Source organism: Oryctolagus cuniculus, chromosome 9 (genome assembly GCF_051225735.1).
Source record: "Oryctolagus cuniculus isolate XC-2025 breed Fujian yellow rabbit chromosome 9, ASM5122573v1, whole genome shotgun sequence".
NCBI classification, from domain to species: Eukaryota; Metazoa; Chordata; class Mammalia; order Lagomorpha; family Leporidae; genus Oryctolagus; species Oryctolagus cuniculus.
The window spans coordinates 82,362,502-82,383,554 of NC_142875.1; the positions used below are offsets into that span (position 1 = coordinate 82,362,502).

The 21,053-nt window shown below is 43.1% G+C and overlaps 1 protein-coding gene across 2 annotated transcripts in view; it reads right to left on the reverse strand.

Annotated features, from left to right (window-relative positions):
• Positions 1–21,053, reverse strand: part of FRY (FRY microtubule binding protein) — a 499,640-nt gene that overhangs the window by 467,554 nt on the left and 11,033 nt on the right. The gene's annotated exons all lie outside the window — the stretch shown is intronic.

Sequence of the window (21,053 nt, forward strand, 5' to 3'; positions counted from 1 at the left end):
TAGTGCTCTTTATCTGACACAGCTTCAAGTTTCCTCTGCATCTCAATTCCATTTGTTATTCAATCTGCAGTCAATTAAACCGCCAGTCTACTTGGAAGTACAGAAGGCCATCACTCTTGATCATGATTTGACACATACTTCAAAAACTGCGTCTCAGCCATGTCCAGACTTGATTTGGCAGCGATAGAGACCTCTGTGGTGATATGTTATCAAACTGGATTTGGATGCTTCTTAGGATCTCTCAATTACAATTTTTTAAATTTGTCCAAGAAAGCACTTACTAAAAAAATTAAAAAGCTTAAAATAAGTGATGAGTGCCACACAGACGTATTGCAGATGTTCCAGAATTAATGAACCACACACACCTGGCCTTTTTAACAGGGTGGATGTGGTACGTGTCAACACTGCACTTGAAGTCCACAGCTCCGTTTAACCCTCTGAGCAGACCAAGAGCTATTCTTTTGATTAAGTAATGACTGAAAACTATTTAAAAATAGAGTGGATTCCTAAAAATAGAATTTTTCCATTTAATGGCAACAAAAGCTCCCTGTAGATTAGCCTATCTTGGCCAGAGGAAAAATGAGTCAATTCAGTTAGAATTTCAAATTAGTTTTGTTCTGCCAACACCCTGAATTTTCGAATGTGCTTCTAATGTGGAAGTGTTAAAAATCCAACAAATTATTTGTAGTGTAAGAGGGGAAAAAAAAAAAAAACCCTATGCCCTATACCCTTATTAATATCCCAAGGATTAAAATATAATCAGTTGATTGCCCTTTAATATAATCACAAATGCTATAATTGAGAAACAACCAAGGCTGAGAATCTCAAAACTGCATAAGAAGTTATCGACTTTGTTCCTGCTCTGTTATGTAATGCACACACATTGCCTTGTGCATCTGTAATCTTCAACTTGGACAGATAACAAATGTTGCAAAATCATTAACGCCTTGACATATCTCAGAAGATACTGAGTAATTAAAGACACAAGCAAGTGCCAGAAATGGTTTCTGATCTTTCAGATCATCAGTGAAGAACGCCACTTTCTCAAACTACCTCTCATAAAAGCTTCTTTGACCCAATGGCTATTACTGTAAACATCTTCCCTCTCCCCTTGAGAAACCTGCGACATGCTTTGTGAGAACCATCATTTTCTCAATGTCACTGGATTTGTACAGAAAGGCTTTTCTTGAATTCACCTTTTTTTCCCTTTAAAGTCAGCATCTCTTCTTGAGAACAACGTCAGCTGCCTCAGTGCTGCCTTTACCCCAGGAAATCAATGGGGGGATTTTTCCAGCTGGGACTTTCCCTTGAGTTTCTCTCCAGCAATTTTCTCAATGGCACTGCACGTCCCAGGATTTCCCGCTAACCCTTCCAAGTGCACGTTCAAGGTAGGTCAGTTATAAACTTAAACTCATTAGTAGGCTCACATTTCAAATCCCAGAGGAACTCGAAGTTCTAAGGATCAAATGGAATACCAGAACCATGCTAGTGGATTATCAAAATACAAAGTAAATATAACCCGCCTCAAAACATCCTACCGGGAATGCAGACGGAGCATCCGTTTCAAAAACTTCTTGGGGAACTCCAGGTTGTAGGATTGCAGTGAACACTAAAAGATGTCCCGGCCCCTCTGACTTCCCTTGCAAGTTTAATGTAGACATAGCCTTGCAGACTGCTTTTTCCTCCTTGTGCTAAGCTTTTAAAAACAAATTTCACTGCAGAGCTACCACCTGTCTTCTTTACTGATGACCTGTACTCAAATTCTATCATCCACCCTATGTGTGTAGGTCTCCAATCCTACAGTCCGCCCCGATCTCCTCATCCTGGGGAACCTTGCCTTTCTGTTATCTCTGCAGCTTCTTCTATGAGGCAGCTCATCTGGCAATTCAAATGTAACTTGACCAAGATTCTTGTCTCCAACTTGCCAGGACTTTCCCCGAGGCTGCTCACTCTTGTCATCTGACCCTCCTCTTTCTAGCGTCTTCCTCTGGTTCCACTCTCATTGATTTGCCCCTTCTTGCTGCAGAGCCTCAGTCTTATGGAAGATGTATTTCCAAGGAAGGTAAACAATATTCTCGAATAACTTGCCACTCTTCTGGAACCTCTTACAAAGAGGGGGCCCTCACTTTTTGGACTCTTTCACGTGGCATTAACATGCTGGGGATACAAAGTTAGTGCAAGTCTGTGTGTAACTGGCAGGAAAATGACTTTACCATTCCTGGGTTTGTTACACAATGACCTTGCACAGGAGAAAGAACACTTGATCTTGCAGTAGACACAAAACTATTTGTGCTTCTCATTTTACATTTGATAATTTATAAATTTAAGTGAGGTTAACAAGTAATAGTCTCCTATTGTCTAAATCCCCTGTTAAATGCACTCCAAAGAAGTGCCACCCACAAAGGAGAGAAAACCAAGAGTTCCACTTTCTTGACAAGTAGCTCCAAGAGGAGCAAAGGAGGCAAAATGTACACAAAATTTGCACATGGTAACCTTTAATGATCCAAATATGACCATTCTTGCTGCTGATGGGAAAGAGGTCTTGGGAAGACAAGATGATATTTCAGGAAGGTTTTGAGCAAAAAAGAGAACAAGAGAACAGTTTTGTGTGTGTGTGTGACTCTAGGTCAGGAAAGGGCTTGCCATTTTAAAAAAAGAAGAGAAGTCAGTCAAAGATTGTGAGAAACCTCATCCTGACTTCCTGAGTGATCAATTCACTTTGAACTAGTCCTAAGAACTGAGTTCACTTTATATTCTTCTATTCTTATGTAAATCTTTAAGGGCAGTGAGGAGCCTGTTGTATAAGTAAGGAGCCAGAAACACATCAGGCAACCCCAATACCAAGAATATAAAGTAGATGAGAGCAACAATGACACTGGAATCCAGGGGGCCTGCCTCACTCCGTGTTTCTTCTGTTGCCAAAGCTCTCCATGTCCTGGCGACTGCTTCCTTGTCTCATCTTCATATGACAGCCCTGCCTTCCCTTTCAATTCCAGGTTTGAATCAGAAGGCATCATTTTTTAATTCTTAGATTTATTTTTTCATTCTGTTTTGCTTATTTTATTTTTGGGTCTGGTACCTTTTCCCCAACTTAAAAAAAAAAAGTTGAGCACACATAGCTACCTGGTGTAGCTTGGGAAGAGGTCACCAGGCGCCTCTTCTTAAATCTTGGGTGCACTGAGGGCTCTGTGGCTTAGATTTGCTTGGCTGTCATTGTCATTATTTCTCATTGCTTTCCTGAACTCTGAGCCAATCATTTCCTCTGCTTTGCACATATCCCTGCCACCCCCACCTGGGGACTTCTCCTCCTCGGGATACAACCTGAGCAGACAGACCTCACTGCTTGGATCAGAGTTTATACAGTGTCCTGGACCGACGGGTTCACCTTGCTGTCTTGATTCCAGCTGGAAAGTCCTTTTCTATGTCGTTAGCCCCGTATTTTTCTCACTGACGTTTGCCCTTCCCCTTTGACGTTATCACTCCTGGGCTTCGAAGGGTCACTTAGAGAAAAGGTCGACGCCCTCCCTCGTTTCCTGATGGAACTGCAGACGATCCAGCTGTATCTTCACCCATTCAGTCACTTAAATTCTTTACTCCAGTGCTTCCCTTTGCACATCAAATTGATCTTCTATTTTTAGTTTTAATACTTTGCACTTATTCCTCACAAATTATCTCTTATTTGATGCAAAAATCCACTCCTTCCCAAAGCTTCCCTCCCTATTCTCTTGCACTGTTAACATTCTATGGTTATATTTGGATCGACTTTCTAATTTCCTAGTGATATTGGCCACATGGATGGGGTCTTACATTTCACTTGGTTGAATCAGTATCACCTGCACATTTTATAAGGTAACCATCCAGGGGCTGGCATTGTGGCATACTGGGTTAAGCTGCTGCCTGCGAAGCCAGCATCCCATATGGATGCCGGTTCATGTCCAGGCTGCTCAACTTCTGATCCAGCTCCTTGTTAATGGCCTGGGAAAGCAACAGAAGATGGCTCAAGTGTCTGGGCCCCTGCCACCCATGTGGGAGACCCAGAAGAAGTTCCTAGCTTCTGGCTTTGGTTCAGCCCAGCCCTGGCCATTGTGGCCACCTGGGGAGTGAACCAGCAGATGGAAGAGATATCTCTCTCTCTCACACTCTCTCTTTCTCTAACTTCCTTCTCTGTAACTCTTTCAAACAAACACATAAACTTTAGGGAAAAAAAGAAGATCTAGGAGCTGGCATTGTGGCACAGCAAGTTAAGCCACTACCTACAACCCTGGCTGCTATGCTTCTGCTCCAGGTTCATGCTAATGTGCCTGGGAAGGCAGCAGATGATGGCTCAAGTACTTGGGCCCCTGCCACCTATGTGGGAGAACCAGATGGGGTACCAGGCTCTTGGCTTTCTCCTGGCCCAGCCCAGGCTATTGCAGCCATCTGGGATGTGAATCAGCAGATGGAAGATCTCTTTCTCTTTCCTTCTCTGTGATTCTTTTATTTGAAAGACAGAGTTACAGAGAGGCAGAGGCAGTGAGAGAAAGAGAGGTCTTCCATCTGATGGTTCACTCCCCAGATGGCTGCAATGGCTGGAGCAGTGCTGATCTGAAGTTAGGAGCTTCTTCCTGGTCTCCCATGCGGGTGCAGGAGCCTAAGGACTTGGGCCATCTTCTGCTGCTTTCCCAGGCCGTAGCAGAGAGCTGGATTGCAAGTGGAGCAGCTGGGACTCGAACTGGTGCCCATATGGGATGCCGGCACTGCAGGTGGTGGCTTTAGCCCCTACACCACAGCGCCAGCCCCATAAATAAATCTTAAAGAAAAAAACCCTAAAAACAAAAAGAGACAAACTCCACTCAATATCAGTAAGTGATGGACATGACTTCAAAGCCACCCCTACAGGAACAGAAATGATGTGAATTTTGATACGTTTTCTGATGGCTGGGACATGACCTCAGATGGGGCCCATGTGGGCAGGACCAGGCTAGACGTGGCTACATGGGCTTCCTGGCATACTATCCTTTGTTATTGTGTAACAAAGGCCTCGGGCTCTGTGCTCACATGCAGTAGGTCCTCAGGTAGTGTGTGCCGGTGCTGGCTGTGCTGGTGGTCTACTGGAGGTTTCACCCCGAGCATAACTGTCATTCCACAGGTGTGCTCCTAACATTTGCAAACTCACGTTTTCCCTACCCAATCATAAGCTCCTAGAGTTTTGGGTTCATACGTGGATTCTCCTGGTTGGGGCTGGCAAAGTGATTAACAAATGAGACTTCTACTACTTCCCCGATGGTTTACTCTCAAGCACGGATCTCAGTGCATAACTCCACTTTATAATACTGACTTTGTTGGTACTTAGAAACCAGACTGGTCTAGTCCAGGGCTTATATTTTCACAGGTGAAATGCACCATGGAGGTTTTGTGCCACATACCCAATTAGAGAATATTTCAAACAGTGTGTAAGTGTAACAGTTGGCTTGGGATGGCACAGAAAGGAAATCTGCCCACTACAGCAGTTATGCCTCTTCCTATCTCTAACAGGTGGATCCATCAACTATAGCATCTGATTGGTGGATGGACCAGCACTCAGACTCACACCTGCCAACTGAACTCTTTGAGCAGCTCCACCTCCATCGTGACATCAACCTTTCAACAGTTCCATCATGGCTGACCTCTTACAGAAAAGTGATATTAGACAAAGGAAGGCAAAGTCCAGAAAGTAGGCTGCTTGGCTGATGGGAAAATCCAAGATAAATATCAACATCTAGATATTTCATTCAATGGATTGAATAGCACTGATTTAAGAAAAGTTCATTTTCACCTTCACTGCTCATCCTAGCACACCCTCCCCTGCCCCAGTCATCAAATTGGTACCTAACCTGTAAGTCATATTCCTTTATACACCTGCCTGGGAAACTGGCCATCATACTCTTGAGATTCTGAAAGTTGCCTTTGATTTCTCATTCTGTGTCAGATCTTTTGGGTACTGAATGAATGTCTGTTGAATGATTGAAGGTTGAATAAGTGATGTAATAATAGCTAACACTTAAGCAGCACTTTGTGTGGCAGGCTTTATGAATATCAATTCTCACTAGCATGGACTGCTATTTCTCCCATTTTCTGGATGAAGAAACAGGCACACAAAGATTACGTAAGTAGCTCCGGGTCATACAACCCAATCAATCCAGCTCCAGAGTACACATTCTTCAGTGTCACTGTTGTATATTTTAAGTAAAAGTCTTTAAAACAAAATGTTTCCCCTCACTGAGAGAAAATAAATGTTTCACTGTGGATGGTGAAGAAAATTTCCCATACATGAAAAATAGCAGGGCTTCCCAGAATTCCCATGGCCATGCGGAAATAAAACATCGCTGGCAGCCTGGAAATATCATAGTTGTGTTCCCTTCTGCTTGGAAGAACCTATAGACTTGTTCCATTTGCATTTTTTTTTTTTTTTGATTTTTTTTTTTTTTTTTTTTACAGGCAGAGTGAACAGTGAGAGAGAGAGAGAGAGAGAGACAGAGAGAAAGGTCTTCCTTTGCCGTTGGTTCACCCTCCAATGGCCGCCGTGACCGGCGCACTGCGGCCGGCGCACCGCGCTGATCTGATGGCAGGAGCCAGGAGCCAGGTGCTTTTCCTGGTCTCCCATGGGGTGCAGGGCCCAAGCACCTGGGCCATCCTCCACTGCACTCCCGGGCCACAGCAGAGGGCTGGCCTGGAAGAGGGGCAACCGGGACAGAATCCGGCGTCCTAACCGGGACTAGAACCCGGTGTGCCGGCGCCGCTAGGCGGAGGATTAGCCTAGTGAGCCGCGGCGCCGGCCCCATTTGCATTTTAATACTGAAGTTTTTTATTTTTTCTTTTTAGTGCTGGGACTCTAAATTTTGAAATGCTATTTAAAATATTTATTTGAGTTATGGTAGATTTGAGTTATGGTAGATTTGCATGTACTTTGAAAGTATCTACAAAAACAATTATGAATATAGCTTTGGAATATTTAAGGATGGTTAATAGATAAAATCAGTTTTTGTTTAATGTCATATTTTCTGAAGTATATATAAAGGCACTCATTTCTTTTGCTGGAATTCAGTGGCTTTAAATCAATTCATTATACCCCTAGGGAAAATATGTGTGAAAGATGAAAATCTCACCTCTCCCTATATCTAAAATACAACTATAAAATTACTTATTTCCATACTTCAAAAAATTATTAAGCAATGGCTCTCAAACTTCTTTAACCAAGATCCACAGTAATAAACAATACAGTGCAATCAGTTCCCATATAGACATATAAATATTTACATGTGTGTATTTTTTACAAAATATTTAAATTTAGAATACATTGAACCCTTTGATATTTCTATTGTATTTAATTGTTTTAAAACAATTTGGGACATGCTCAGGCTGACTTGCCCCAAATGGTAGAGTTAGAAACATACCAGGGGACTCCAATTCAATCCCATCAAGGTGGCATGTACCAGTGCCATCTCACTAGTCCAAGTGATCAATTTCAGTTCACAATTGATCATAATGAAAGGACTAAGAGTCAAAGGGAGGTACCTTTCTCTGAAAGGAGGAGAGAACCTCCACTTTGACTATGACCTTGTCTAAACAAGATAAGAGTCGGAGAACTCAAGGGGCTTCCATAGCCTTGGAAACTCATGACTGGAGCATGGGGAGATTATTGAGGCCATAAACAAGAGTGTCAATTTGTAAAGTCAACAACAGGAGTCACTGTGCACTTATTCCTCATGTAGGATCTCTGTCCTTAATGTGCTGTACATTGAGACTTAATGCTATAACGAGTACTCAAACAGTATATTTCACTTTGTGTTTCTATGGGGGTGCAAACTGTGGAAAGCTTTACTTAATGTATACTAAACTGATCTTCTGTAAAAAAAAAAAAAAAAAAAAAGAAGAAGAAGAAGAAGAAGAAATTATCAATTCCCAACTTGACTCTCACTGGGATTAAACATGACAATAGGTCTGATCTGATTTCATCATCATTTAAAAAATCATCTATTATTTTTCACTTTATGTTTCTGTGTGGGAGCAAACTGTTGAAATCTTTACTTAATGTATGCTAAACTGATCTTCTGTATATAAAGAGAATCGAAAATGAATCTTGATGTGAATGGAAGGGGAGAGGGAGTGGGAGAGGGGAGGGTTGCGGGTGGGAGGGACGTTATGGGGGGGAAGCCATTGTAATCCATAAGCCGTACTTTGGAAATTTATATTCATTAAATAAAAGTTAAAAAAAAAAAAAAAAACATCTGACCTGACTCACTAAATTCATTTTCTGGCCCATTGTTGAGTCATTAATAGCTTATAATCTCCAGTCTTTTGAAAGGGAAGAATTGGATTCTGAAGTTCACAACTCTTTCCCTTTGATTCTGAAAACAAAGAGTTACTCAGAGAAGCTTACTGGTCATGAGGACCAGCCCATAATACACTGTGGCCTCAGGCCGCCAAGGGAAGCACCCAGTCTGAGTGGGGTACACTTAGCCCATTTTCTAGGGATAACAGCCTCCTGATTAATTGCCTTGCAAATTACCCATTAATTGAAAACTTGGCTTTGCAAAGTTAGTCCTTGATCCAGTTATTGCTGCCAGATTTCCTGTTTACACTGAGCTCAGCTGTTAGATTATTGTCCCCACCAAACAGCACTTTAGGAGAGGAAAAAAGGTGAATCCATGCTAGAAGCCAGATTCCTGACATCATTTCATTGCGCACTCCAACAAAGATTCCACGAACAGGAAGTGGCTGCAGGTGAGGTCTCAGAGTCAGCTGCAGACACTATGATGGCGTAAATCATCTTGATTCCAGAGGTTCCAAACAGCACAATTAGTTTACACCACTTTCCTGGTGTTTGGAGCGGTGTAGCCCATGGGTTCCTAGAATACTTGCCAGCCAGAGGCATGTCAGAATCAACACCTTCTCTCCTCCCCAACCAAGGGGCTTGGGCTAGCATTCTTGAGAGTGCACGCACATACATATTTACTTGCATAATCATATTTTTACCCCAAATCATGTGTATTTGAATACTGGCTTCAATGAAACTGGCTATCACAAGAGCAATGGTTTTAGTTTGAGAGTTAAGAAAAGATGCAATTAGCAAGACATTTTTCTTGGAAGAATGAAACGCAAATAAGTTAGTCTCTCTGTCTTGGCCCTCCCCACACCACTCGGACCAACCTTTTTGCTAATCATGTAGATTTTTTTATTTATTTTTTTTTCTTTTGATTTTTTTTTAAACTTTTATTTAATGCATATAAATTTCCAAAGTACGACCCATGGATTACAATGGCTTCCCCCCCCATACTGTCCCTCCCACCCACAACCCTCCCCTTTCCCACTCCCTCTCCCCCTCCATTCACATCAAGATTCATTTTTGACTATCTTAATATACAGAAGATCAGCTTAGCATACATCAAGTATGGATTTCAACAGTTTGCTCCCACACAGAAACATAAAGTGAAAAATAATAGATGATTTTTTTTAAATGATGATGAAATCAGAGCAGACCTATTGTCATGTTTAATCCCAGTGAGAGTCAAGTTGGGAATTGATAATTTCTTTTTTTTTTTTTTTTACAGAGGATCAGTTTAGTATGCATTAAGTAAGGATTTCAACAGTTTGCACCCCCATAGAAACACAAAGTGAAATATATTGTTTGAGTACTCGTTATAGCATGAAATCCCAATGTACAGCACATTAAGGACAGAGATCCTACATGAGGAGTAAGTGCACAGTGACTCCTGTTGTTGACCTCACCAATTGACACTCCTGTCTATGGCATCAGCAATCTCCCTATGCTCCAGTCATGAGTTTCCAAGGCTATGGAAGCCCTCTGAGTTCTCCGACTCTTATCTTGTTTAGACAAGGTCATAGTCAAAGTGGAGGCTCTCTCCTCCCTTCAGAGAAAGGTACCTCCTTCTTTGATGACCTGTTCTTTCCACTGGGATCTCACTCGCAGAGATCTTTTGCCAGAGTGTCTTGGCTTTCCATGCCTGAAATACTCCCATGAGCTTTTCAGCCAGCTCCGAATGCCTTTAGGGCTGATTCTGAGGCCAGAGTGCTATTCAGGACATCTGCCATTCTATGAGTCCGCTGAGCATTAAGAAAAGATGCAATTAGCAAGACATTTTTCTTGGAAGAATGAAACGCAAATAAGTTAGTCTCTCTGTCTTGGCCCTCCCCACACCACTCGGACCAACCTTTTTGCTAATCATGTAGATTTTTTTAAACCTTATTTAGTAAATATAAATTTCCAAAGTACAACTTTTGGATTATAGCAGCTTTTCCCCCCCATAACCTCCCTCCCACCCGCAACCATCCCATCTCCCACTCCCTCTCCCATCCCATTCACATCAAGATTCATTTTCACTTATCTCTATATACAAAAGATCAATTTAGTATATACTATGTAAAGATTTCAACAGTTTGCACCCACACAGAAACACAAAGTATAAAGTGCTGTTTGAGTACTAGTTATGCCATTAATTCACATAGTACAACACATTAAGGACAGAGATCCTACATGGGGAGTAAGTGCACAGTGACTCCTGCTGTTGATTTAACAATCATGTAGATTGTTGTGAAGAGGTTGCCCATTTTCAGCCAGGTTGTTGGCTTCACCCAAGTTGAAGTGCAGCTTCATGGCCTGAAGCCCAGTGGCCTCTTGTAAACCACACAGGGTGAAGCTCACAATTCAGATGGTTCAGGAAGACCTTGGGGTCATGTACTGTAGCTCCTAAAACCACGACTCAGCACTAAAAGGTGTCAGTCTCTTGTCCTGCCATCAGGGCAACCTCTCTCTAGCTCACCAGGGATCTGTACCACCCCAGAGAGCTATAGGGCTTTGTTTTCTTCATGTCTAGCAAAATCAGCCCCACTTAAATCCATTCCTAAGAACAACTTTAAACCACACACAATTGGGTAATTTTCTATCGCGTTTTTTCATGATTCTCACATGCTCACCTTCTTTTCAGTGGCTTTGAGCTATTCAGTGGCTGGAATTTTGCTTTTACTTTTCTAGAATCATCTCCTGCCTCCCTTAGGGAATAGCATACACCTGTCTCCTAGTCCCCGGTGGATTCTGGGCCTACTTGGTGTGAGCACTAGAGAAGTGAGAGGACTTTAGAGTGGGTGCATGTTCTGAATGGCACTTTGAGGTCCAAAGAGACTCTTCTACAATTACAAATCAGCACAGAAATTGTCTTTAATCCATTGCAAAGTCTTAGAAAGGAGCTGTGTACAATACTGTACTATCGGGCGGCGCCAGGCTCAATAGGCTAATCCTCCGCCTGCGGCGCCGGCACACCGGGTTCTAGTCCCGGTCAGGGCGCCAGATTCTGTCCCGGTTGCCCCTCTTCCAGGCCAGCTTTCTGCTGTGGCCAGGGAGTGCAGTGGAGGATGGCCCAGGTGCTTGGGCCCTGTACCCGCATGGGAGACCAGGAGAAGCACCTGGCTCCTGGCTTCGGATCAGTGCGATGTGCCAGCCACTGCAGTGGCCATTGGAGGGTGAACCAACGGAAAAGGAAGACCTTTCTCTCTGTCTCTCTTTTTCACTGTCTGCTCTGCCTGTCAAAAAAAAAAAAACTGTACTATCAAGTCCAAGCAGCAGGCCACAGTCTGCTTAGGGGAAGTGTCTTACAACAATGATATGGATGAGATTATGAGGCTATGGGCTTTTAAAATTACTTTTAGTAATCAGTATGCTATTTTGCAGCAGTTAATTCCTAAATACTTTAGGACGGAAGGGTGATCTAAACACAAAAACAATTTCACAGCACTACTGAGGCCTTGCACTCCATATGTTTTGAGTGTTGGAAGACACATTTTTATGCACAGGAAATCACACTGAGTATCTTCCTTCCAGACATTCTGGGCAGAAGCATTTATGTGTCATATGGGTTCAAAATATAACTCACTTCTGTGGGCTAAAAAACTACTATGTAAACAACACAAGAGAACCATTCCTGTGCTTATGTCCCCAGGCAAGAAGAACTGACATAAAAGTAGAATACATCCCAAATGGGAAATTCTGTGAATCACTTGGTTTTCCTTTGCTCATACTTAAATAAATTTGTTTCACTGAACAAGAAGACAATAAAGCAAACAAATCTAGCACGTGTGGGAGTGAGGAAAATGAGTCTGACATTTTTTCCTAGTCCCAGATTTAAATATTTTATTTCTAATTATAGAGTCTCCCAGGCAGGGCTGTATGGGTCTTGGAATGCAAAAGTCAGTGAGAAGAGATCATTTCCTGGGTTAAGTCAAGTCAGACCATTTCCTAAAGTGATGTATCATTAATCTCTCCTTTTTTCCCCTATTAAGACATAAAATGCGATGTCTTTCAGTTTAACAATTCAAGTTTCCAAGTAATCAAATCAGAAATGCAGAAACACGATACACAGCCCAGTATTGATAAGCCAGCATTGGGCAACTGATTACAGCATCTTGGGTAATTTTCAGAATCATTCGGATGCCACTTAGGCACACACACACACATCCAAAATCATCCCTTTGAAGTTCATTTCTTGTTCACTCAGATCTCATTAAGATTTATCACCAAAAGTCACATTTGATGATGAAATGATCACCCCCTCCATGAGTGCCACAGAGAACGGGCATCCTCTAAGTGCTACTTCCTAATGACAATGGCACTGAGCCTTCACAGAACTCTGGCCCTGTTGTGGCTAAGCTAACCTATTGATTTTCTACTTCATCTAATGGCTTGCCTAGATGGCCCCCCCACCAGCTAAGTGGCATTGTGACAACCAGAGCCTCATGGTTTTCCATTCAGTGCCTCAAGGGAAAACAGGCTTGCCTGCCCAGGGGAAGCTGTGCCCGGCAATGCGTCCACACGTCAGTCAGCTGCTCTCAAGTGCTAGAGAGATTTTTCACCCAGATGTGTAAGTGGGCTTTCCTGCCTTAGGAGAGTAGGATAGACAAGGAGGAACCCCCCTCCCTTCCCAGCCCCCAGGGAACACGCAACATGATCCAACTCTATCATTGGAATCTATACTGTTGCTTTCAACATTTTTCTGAATAAAAACACTCAGATCCAAGATGCTTGAAAGTATTCATGGGAGTTTAGAGATGACTTTAAAATACCAAAGCTGGGACCTCCACTCCCTTCCATCACCATTCCAGGCTGAGACAAAACGGTCTCAGATGAGAGAGAGCTGAACTAGCTATGAGCTTCTGAGCTTATTTTAAAAACAAGATCCTACTATGTGCTGTTTAGATTCTTTTAACCTTTCAACCATCTCCATTCTAAGCATGAGAAAACACAGCACCCACTATGTGCCAGGTCCTATTCAAGGTGCTGGGGATGAGATCAGTTATCAAGCTCAAGAGCAAAGGTCAGGAGACTTTTTGCTCTGGTTCCACTGCTTAGCAGTGTGCTCTCCTCCCTCTTCACTGCTGTTCACTTGACCTCACCAATGCCAACATCAGACTCTAGAGAAGGTGGGAAGTCAGGAAGAAATCTAGGTTTATCTCCAGTGCGTGACACCCACGCTGCTCAACTGTCTTCAAAGTCAGCCTTCATAGCAAATGCTCGTGCTGGAAGATCTGCCTCTCCTTACCCACCACCCTGGGTCCAGCTGGGTCCAACAAGCCCCATAGCATGTTCATTGCAGGGTCAAGGAGGCAAGGAGAAGTATTATTTAGGCAAACTCCAGGGAAAGTAAAGTTACAAGCTACTGGATGATTACACATTCTCATGGCACAATCAAATGGACTGAGCACTGCATAGGAAAACAAAACAAATTATTTTATAAACAAACCTAAAACGGGAAAGGAATGATCTATAATTATCCTGTGAATTTTATTAGTAGAAAAGGCAAACTAAGTATTTCCGGTCCCAAATAGTTTGGGGACTTGAACTATCTGGTTTAAACCTTCAGAGTAATCAGTGTTGTGGAACAACTATCTTATTTCCAGTTGACTGGTGTTCATAAAGATAAAAAAAAAAAAAAGACTTAAAAATCTATGAGGAACTCTAATCTGAAAAGGAGAAAAGTACAAGAAGAGTGGAAGTAGCGGCAGTAACCAGACTTTGATATAGAAAATGTTTTTTAGAACATGTTTTCCTCTAACTGAAGAACATCTAGTTACCCAATTTGTAGCCACTGCTACCAAAATTGTATAGTAGTTTTAAGCAAGCAAATGGCAGTCACTGGGGCTGGCGTTGTGATATAGCAGGCAAAGCTGCTCCCTGAAGCACCAGCATCCCATATGGGCACTGGTTCGAGTCCCAGCTGCTCCACTTCTGATCCAGCTCTCTGCTGTGGCCTGGGAAACAGTAGAAGATGGCCCAAGTCCTTGGGCCCCTGCACTCTTGTGAGAGACCCAGAAGAAGCTCCTGGCTCCTGGTTCCTGGCTTTGGATCAGCCCAGCTCTGGCTGGTGCAGCCATTTGGGGAGTGAACCAGTGGATAGAAGACTTCTCTCTCTGTCTCTGCCTCTCTGTTACTCTGCCTTTCAAATAAATAAATCAATCTTGGGGAAAAAAATGGTAGTCATCTACTATTTCACAAGCTAAAACATGCCTAATTAAAATGCTAAAAAGAGCATAAAATCATTATTTTAAGGACTATAATAAAATAGAGGCATTGTCACCATTCTATGAAAAAGTTAACTCATTGAAAATAAATAAAATTTATGGTTTTAGATTGTGAAGCATGTACCGGGAAAGACAATTTCTGTTGGGATTCACACCAACAGACACACACACAGTCCTCAAGTCACGTAGTTCATGGCCAATTCCAGTATCTAGGAGAGGTAACTCTAAATAGAAGTAAATATCTCTCTGGTTAGGAAAAGTTGCATTTTCATGCATAGTGATATGAGCTCCTCAAAACTCCCAGTTACATCTTTTTAAGCTCTTATTAATAGCACAGTCAGTTGTTACTTGTGTTATTTCTAATGTATAATACACAAAATAGGTGAAGCCAAGAGTTTTGGACAAGGTACACTTTGTAGACTGACCTCGATGACTTTGTATTATCATTTCTAAGGGATTCAAAGTTCTAAATGGATAATGGAATGAGCCAATTTCCTTATGATGAACTACAAGCTTTTCTTTGACTTAACCTCATTTTGAAAATTTAAAACCAACAACCAACCCTGTCTGGATCAAATGTCAGTCTTCATTCTCTTATTATTTTAAAAACTGTAGACATTTTTAAAAGCATTCCTTAGAGCACAAGAGAGGAGTTGAAGGAGGAAATTGTCAGCAACAGCTGTGTGTTAGGGAATACTGTGGCAGGTATGAAAAGTAACCATGACAATCTGTGGAGTTAAGAAGTCTACTAAAATTAGAATAAAGCCCACACATCTGGGGCAACTGAGCTTGTGCTCTACACACGGAAGCAGGCGGCCCAGAAGGCACATCTCCGCGTTTACCAGATGGCCCGAGCCCTCCACAGAAGGGAGGCTACTTCAGCGCTGTCTTCATTCCAGAAAGTGCTTGCTTAGGCCATCTGAAAAATTAACATATTTAGAACATGTTCCCCTATGATGGTGAATAAATGAGGCTTTATTGTACTTGTGAAGTCATTTGTTATACACCAAAAATAAGAAAAGTGGTACATCTCTCAGAAAAAATTAAGGGGAGGATAAGCCCTTCAAGCAGCACTCTAAGCTGCTGCTGATCCCAAAGAAAGCCCTCGGTTTGCAAACAGAGGGATTTATTTGGCACTTACGCCTTAAAAGTTTAGGATTAACTATAAGACAATCAGATTAACATAGTAATGAGATTAACAAGCCATTCATCACTTTCTTCTGCTTTCCTTGGTTAATCCTCAGATATTTTCTTCCTTCCAGTAACACACATCCTCTTACCTAACATGTGTTGGAAGATGGAGGCTGCTTTGCAAGGTTTCTCCAGTCAGGAAATCCTGAAACTCTACCCAAGCTCACAGATAAGACCCATGAGCAGATTGGACTGGACCGTTCAGAAGGCTGGCAGAAGAGAATTTAGCTGAGCAGATAAAGCAAAATAAGTTCCCTAGAATCTCCCCCTGCCTCATATCTGAACTTGGGAGCTTGGGAGGCCGGTTCCAACTTCTTCCCTTCCAGCAGCAACTTGCTGCTCACAGTCAACAAAGAGGATGTCTTAAGGAGGAGAAAATTAGGCTGGCGTCGCGGCTCAATAGGCTACTCCTCTGCCTGCGGCGCCGGCACCTAGGGTTCTAGTCCCGGTTGCTCCTCTTCCAGTCCAGCTCTCTGCTGTGGCTCGGGAAGGCAGTGGAGGATGGCCCAAGTACTTGGGCCCTGCACCCGCATGGGAGACCAGGAGAAGCACCTGGCTCCTGGCTTTGGATCGGCGCAGCTCCAGCAGTTGCAGCCATTAGGGGAGTGAACCATCGGAAGGAAGACCTTTCTCTCTGTCTCTCTCTAACTCTGCCTGTAAAAAAAAAAGGAGAACACTAAAACTGTGGTTCTTCAGCACCTTTCTGGAGTGGGTTCCTTTGTTTGGCTCCCTGATCAAGACTGCAGACTTTGAGACAGAGAGAAACAAGGAGAAAGAAAAAAAAAAGAAGAAAGAAAAGAAAAGGGCCGTACATTTTTGCTTGTGTTTCATGTAGATTTCAAGGGAAAAATCTCTGCTGTCCTGAATCTCAACTAGGATCCAGAGGAAGTCCACAGCGCTGTGGTCATTTATCCCCAGTCCCTTGCTAGCTTTCCTTTCTTGTTTTCGAGTCTAGGGTCCAGCTGGCAGCAGCCCCTTGCTGGGTCAGTGCTCCTGAGGTGGTCTGCTGGGTGGTGGATGAGAGAAGAGCAGAGACCCAGGCTCTTGCCCCCTCTGCCTGCCAATCACCAATTGCCTGCACTTGGCCCTGGCTGGAAGCTTAGGAGGCTGAGCCAGCTCCAACTGTTTTCTACTGACTAGAGGTAATTCACATATAATTTCTTACAATGCTTCTCGTATTCCTTTCTGGTGCAAGGGACACAATCCAACGTGAAACCAAGTTCTACAATTAGAAGTGCATAGTGATAATGTGTTTGTGTCCAACTGACATTTTTCATAAATACCCGGACTGTTTAACAAACACTGAGGAAAATCTGAAAACAGCAAAAGGGCATTCATCCAATTTGCGCTAGCCTGTAAGTGCTGGCAAACATTTGCGTCTGGGAAGGCTTTTAATGTTATTGATAGCTTATTCAAATGGGCTGGAGCGGCCCCACGGGCCTGAATCACCACTGCTGTGGAGGACTCAGCCACTTACCCGGCAAAGACGGGGAGAGTGTCCACAGAAGTAAGTGCTCTACAGTAACTAACCAGAATGGCCCTCTTTAGCATCGATGACGTAACCCGAGGTCAAATTATCTACAAGGGTCCCCTGAAAGCCAAAGCACTAGCAACTCCTGTTGAGAAAAAAAAAAAAAAGTCCTTTAAAGCGGCAGTGCTGTTTCAGGAAATGTTAACAGCTGTGATGGTTTCAGAAAACGCTATCGTCTTAAAGGCTGTTCTTTGAGATACTTCTATGTCCTCACTGGATGGACAGGAGAAGGCAGAGTACAGAAGGAAAAAGGGCAGGGAAGAAGAGAAATGGAAATGTAAAAAAAATAAAAATTCTGGCCTCCCAGACTTGCAATGTGGAGAGGGAAGGATGGGTAGAAACGGGGCGGCTGCCCTTTGCTGCTCAGAGGAAAGGAGGTCAGCGGCCTCAGGCACACTTGGTGGCCACTAAATTCAAGGCTCAGTGCCACATTGGGGAAGGTCTGAGAGTAACAATATTGTGGCTAGAGAACAGTGACTCTGATTCACTTAAAACCAAGTATGTGTGTGTATTTATAATAGACACCTTATGCTCGTGCGTGTATATAGATTTTTTTGCAGGATGTTGGAGGTATAATGGAGGCAGATGAAAGAAATAAAAGGTCAAGGTAGTGTAAGAACAAAAAGACTGCAAAAGAGAGTGACATAATGAACAATAAGACTTTCGAAAGTGGAATCAGGAGATGGTGAGGATTGCACTTGCACCTGCTAGAGGTTAAACCACAGACTGTTCCAACAGACTCAGATAAACAATTGAAGTCAGTATCCACTAGCCTTCTCTCAGCTGAGATTACTTAAATTAACTAACCAGTCAGAACAGGCTAGCAATTTAGGATTTCTGCAAAGCCAACGAACTGCTGCAAAAACTACTGTAGAAGTCTCCCATATACATATACATACTATATACACATATATACTATATGTGTATGTATATGTATATAAAATCTCTCCTCTGTTTGCTGTACTGGCCACTATTCAGAGCTGCCTTGATTCAGATTATCTGAACTACAAGCAATTCTTTGTTTCCCAAATAAATGCTATTTCCTTTGACATGTCTTTTTCTTGTTAACATCAATTAGTTGGAACATTTTTGAAGAGCTTTTGATGAGCTCTTGGAGAACCTAGGTAGCAAAAATCAATATACAGTATGTATTTGTATTAGTTTTTCATTACTCTACCAAATGCCTGAGAGAAGCCACTTAGGAAGGAAGGAATTTGATTTTGGCTCAGGGGTGTAAAGGCTCGCAGTCCCAGGTCTGGTGAGGCCAGAGGATGACAATGGAAGAGCCTGCATGCAGAGCAAGGCTCACAGGTCAGGCCAGGAAGCAGAGACACGGGCAGCACAGCCCTCATTAACACCTCTGTCTCTGTGGTCTCTCCTTATAAAGCTGCCAATTCCATCACAGGAGCCCCATGTGAACAACCTCAGCCAATCCAATCACTCTCCAAATGCCCCACCTTCAGACATCATAATTGGATGAAGTTTCCACCTGTAATCATTAACCATTAACAAGACTCTGGGGACAGGTCTTTAATGCATGAGCTTTTGGGGGCACCCCAAACCATATTCAAACCATAGAAGTGTTCACAGGTGAAATATTTGGATAAAGAATCAAGAAGTGCTGGTGCCACGGCTCACTAGGCTAATCCTCCGCCTGTGGCGATGGCACACCGGGTTCTAGTTCACTTGGGGCGCTGGTTCTGTCCCTGTTGCTCCTCTTCCAGGCCAGCTCTCTGCTGTGGCCCGGGAGTGCAGTGGAGGATGGCTCAGGTCCTTGGGCCCTGCACCCGCATGGGAGACCAGGAGGAAGCACCTGGCTCCTGGTTTCGGCTTGACGCAGTGCAGCCACTTGGGGATTGAACCAACGGAAAAAGGAAGACCTTTCTCTCTCTCTAACTCTGCCTGTCAAAAAAATAAAAAATAAAATAAAGAATCAAGGAACAGTGTCTGAATATATTTATATATAATACCATACTTCATAAATTTGCATAATTTTTATGTCAGTTAAAATACTAAAAGTTTTTAAAAAGCAAAAAGAAGAAATCCCATCTTGCTTAGTACTTTCCACACACACGGCACTCACTGGAGGTTTTGGAGCCTGAGGGACTCACGGCAAGCTGGTTCTGCTTGTGTCTCTGGCAACCACATTTCGGCCACCTCGTTGCTCATTAGGTTTTGAAAATAAGAGAAGCTCTAATCAGCCCATTTGTGAGCAACTCCAATATAAAAACCGGGGTGGGGGGGGACTTACACTAGCATGAAATTTGGTTAGTTCCTGTAGCTCCAATTATCTTTGGGAGCCAGCTGTAGACATTATGAGATGGAGAAGGCATGAGCATTCTGAATGGCAGGTTTCTTTGACAGATGGGCTTTTTTTTTTTTTTTTTTTTTTTTTTAACAGGCAGAGTGGACAGTGAGAGAGAGAGACAGAGAGAAAGATCTTCCTTTGCCGTTGGTTCACCCTCCAATGGCTGCCGCAGCCGAGGTGCTGTAGCTGGCGCACTGCGCTGATCTGAAGCCAGGAGCCAGGTGCTTCTCCTGGTCTCCCATGGGGTGCAGGGCCCAAGCACTTGGGCCATCCTCCACTGCTTTCCCGGGCCACAGCAGAGAGCTGGACTGGAAGAGGGGCAACGGACAGAATTGGCGCCCCGACCGGGACTAGAACCCGGTGTGCTGGCGCCGCAAGGAAGAGGATTAGCCTATTGAGCCGTGGCACCAGCCCAGATGGGCTTGGTTTTAAGAGGCTACTTGGAAGGGTTGCGTGTCTCCTGACATTCATCTATTTGAGATACAAGGCAGTACTTCTATACAAGAGCCACGAGGGAAGCTCCTAGGACCTGCGTTGAGCATGAAACCATGGGAAAAGGGATACTGGGCAGAGGCAGCAGTCCTGATGTACAGCTCTCCCTTAGCAAGTGAAACCAAGTTGGGGATCCTTGGAAATGCCATGAGGCAGGGAGGATGTCTTATGTAGAGAGGGATAAAGTCCCTGGCCCTGAGCTTTCCTAGTGCCTGCAACACAGGAACCAAGGTCTGAGGACTCGAGTGCCTGACAGCCTACGTGAGGATTTCCTGTCATGGAAAGGTGTGAAATAGACACACAGCCTACAGAAGTGTAGGAAATGATTCCATGTTCTGTGAAAAGTCTTGTGTATAGTATGTGATGGTCCTATAAAAAAAGACATCTAGGAATATTTTTAAATGAAGTAGTGATTATTTTTAGGAGGTGGGATAAAAATATATTTTAAAATGTATTTTTATTAAAATGTATTTGATGTACATTAAAATGCATTTTAAAATGTGTCAATCAGGTGTCACATACTCTCTGAGACTAAAAGAGCATTCTGACAATCCATTTCTAAAAACTCCCAAGTGGCTGCCCCCAGGATCTTTTTAAGGAAAGAACAAGGAGATACAATGTAGGCTTCATTGGCTACAGTATCTTTGCAAGAATGTTCAAGATCTACTTAATTACTTAAGATCTTGGAACCTTTCTATTTAATCACTGCTTCAATAGTAAACCAGAGGCTGTGTATGATTTCTTCTCACTTGAAAAGATACAGCTACCCAAGGCTCACAGGATAGTAAACAAAGATGACAATTTTTCCAATTTTGGCACCAGCATGTTGAGTGGAAACTTCTCTTGGGTTCTACTTTTGCTAGCTTTGATTCCACTGTTCTGCTGAGTGGGTGTGCCCTCCTGCAGAGAATAAAGCTGTTTAACGCCCTCCCTTTCAATGTCCTCCCTTTGTCATCTTTGCTTTCCACCCATCCAGTCACCCCT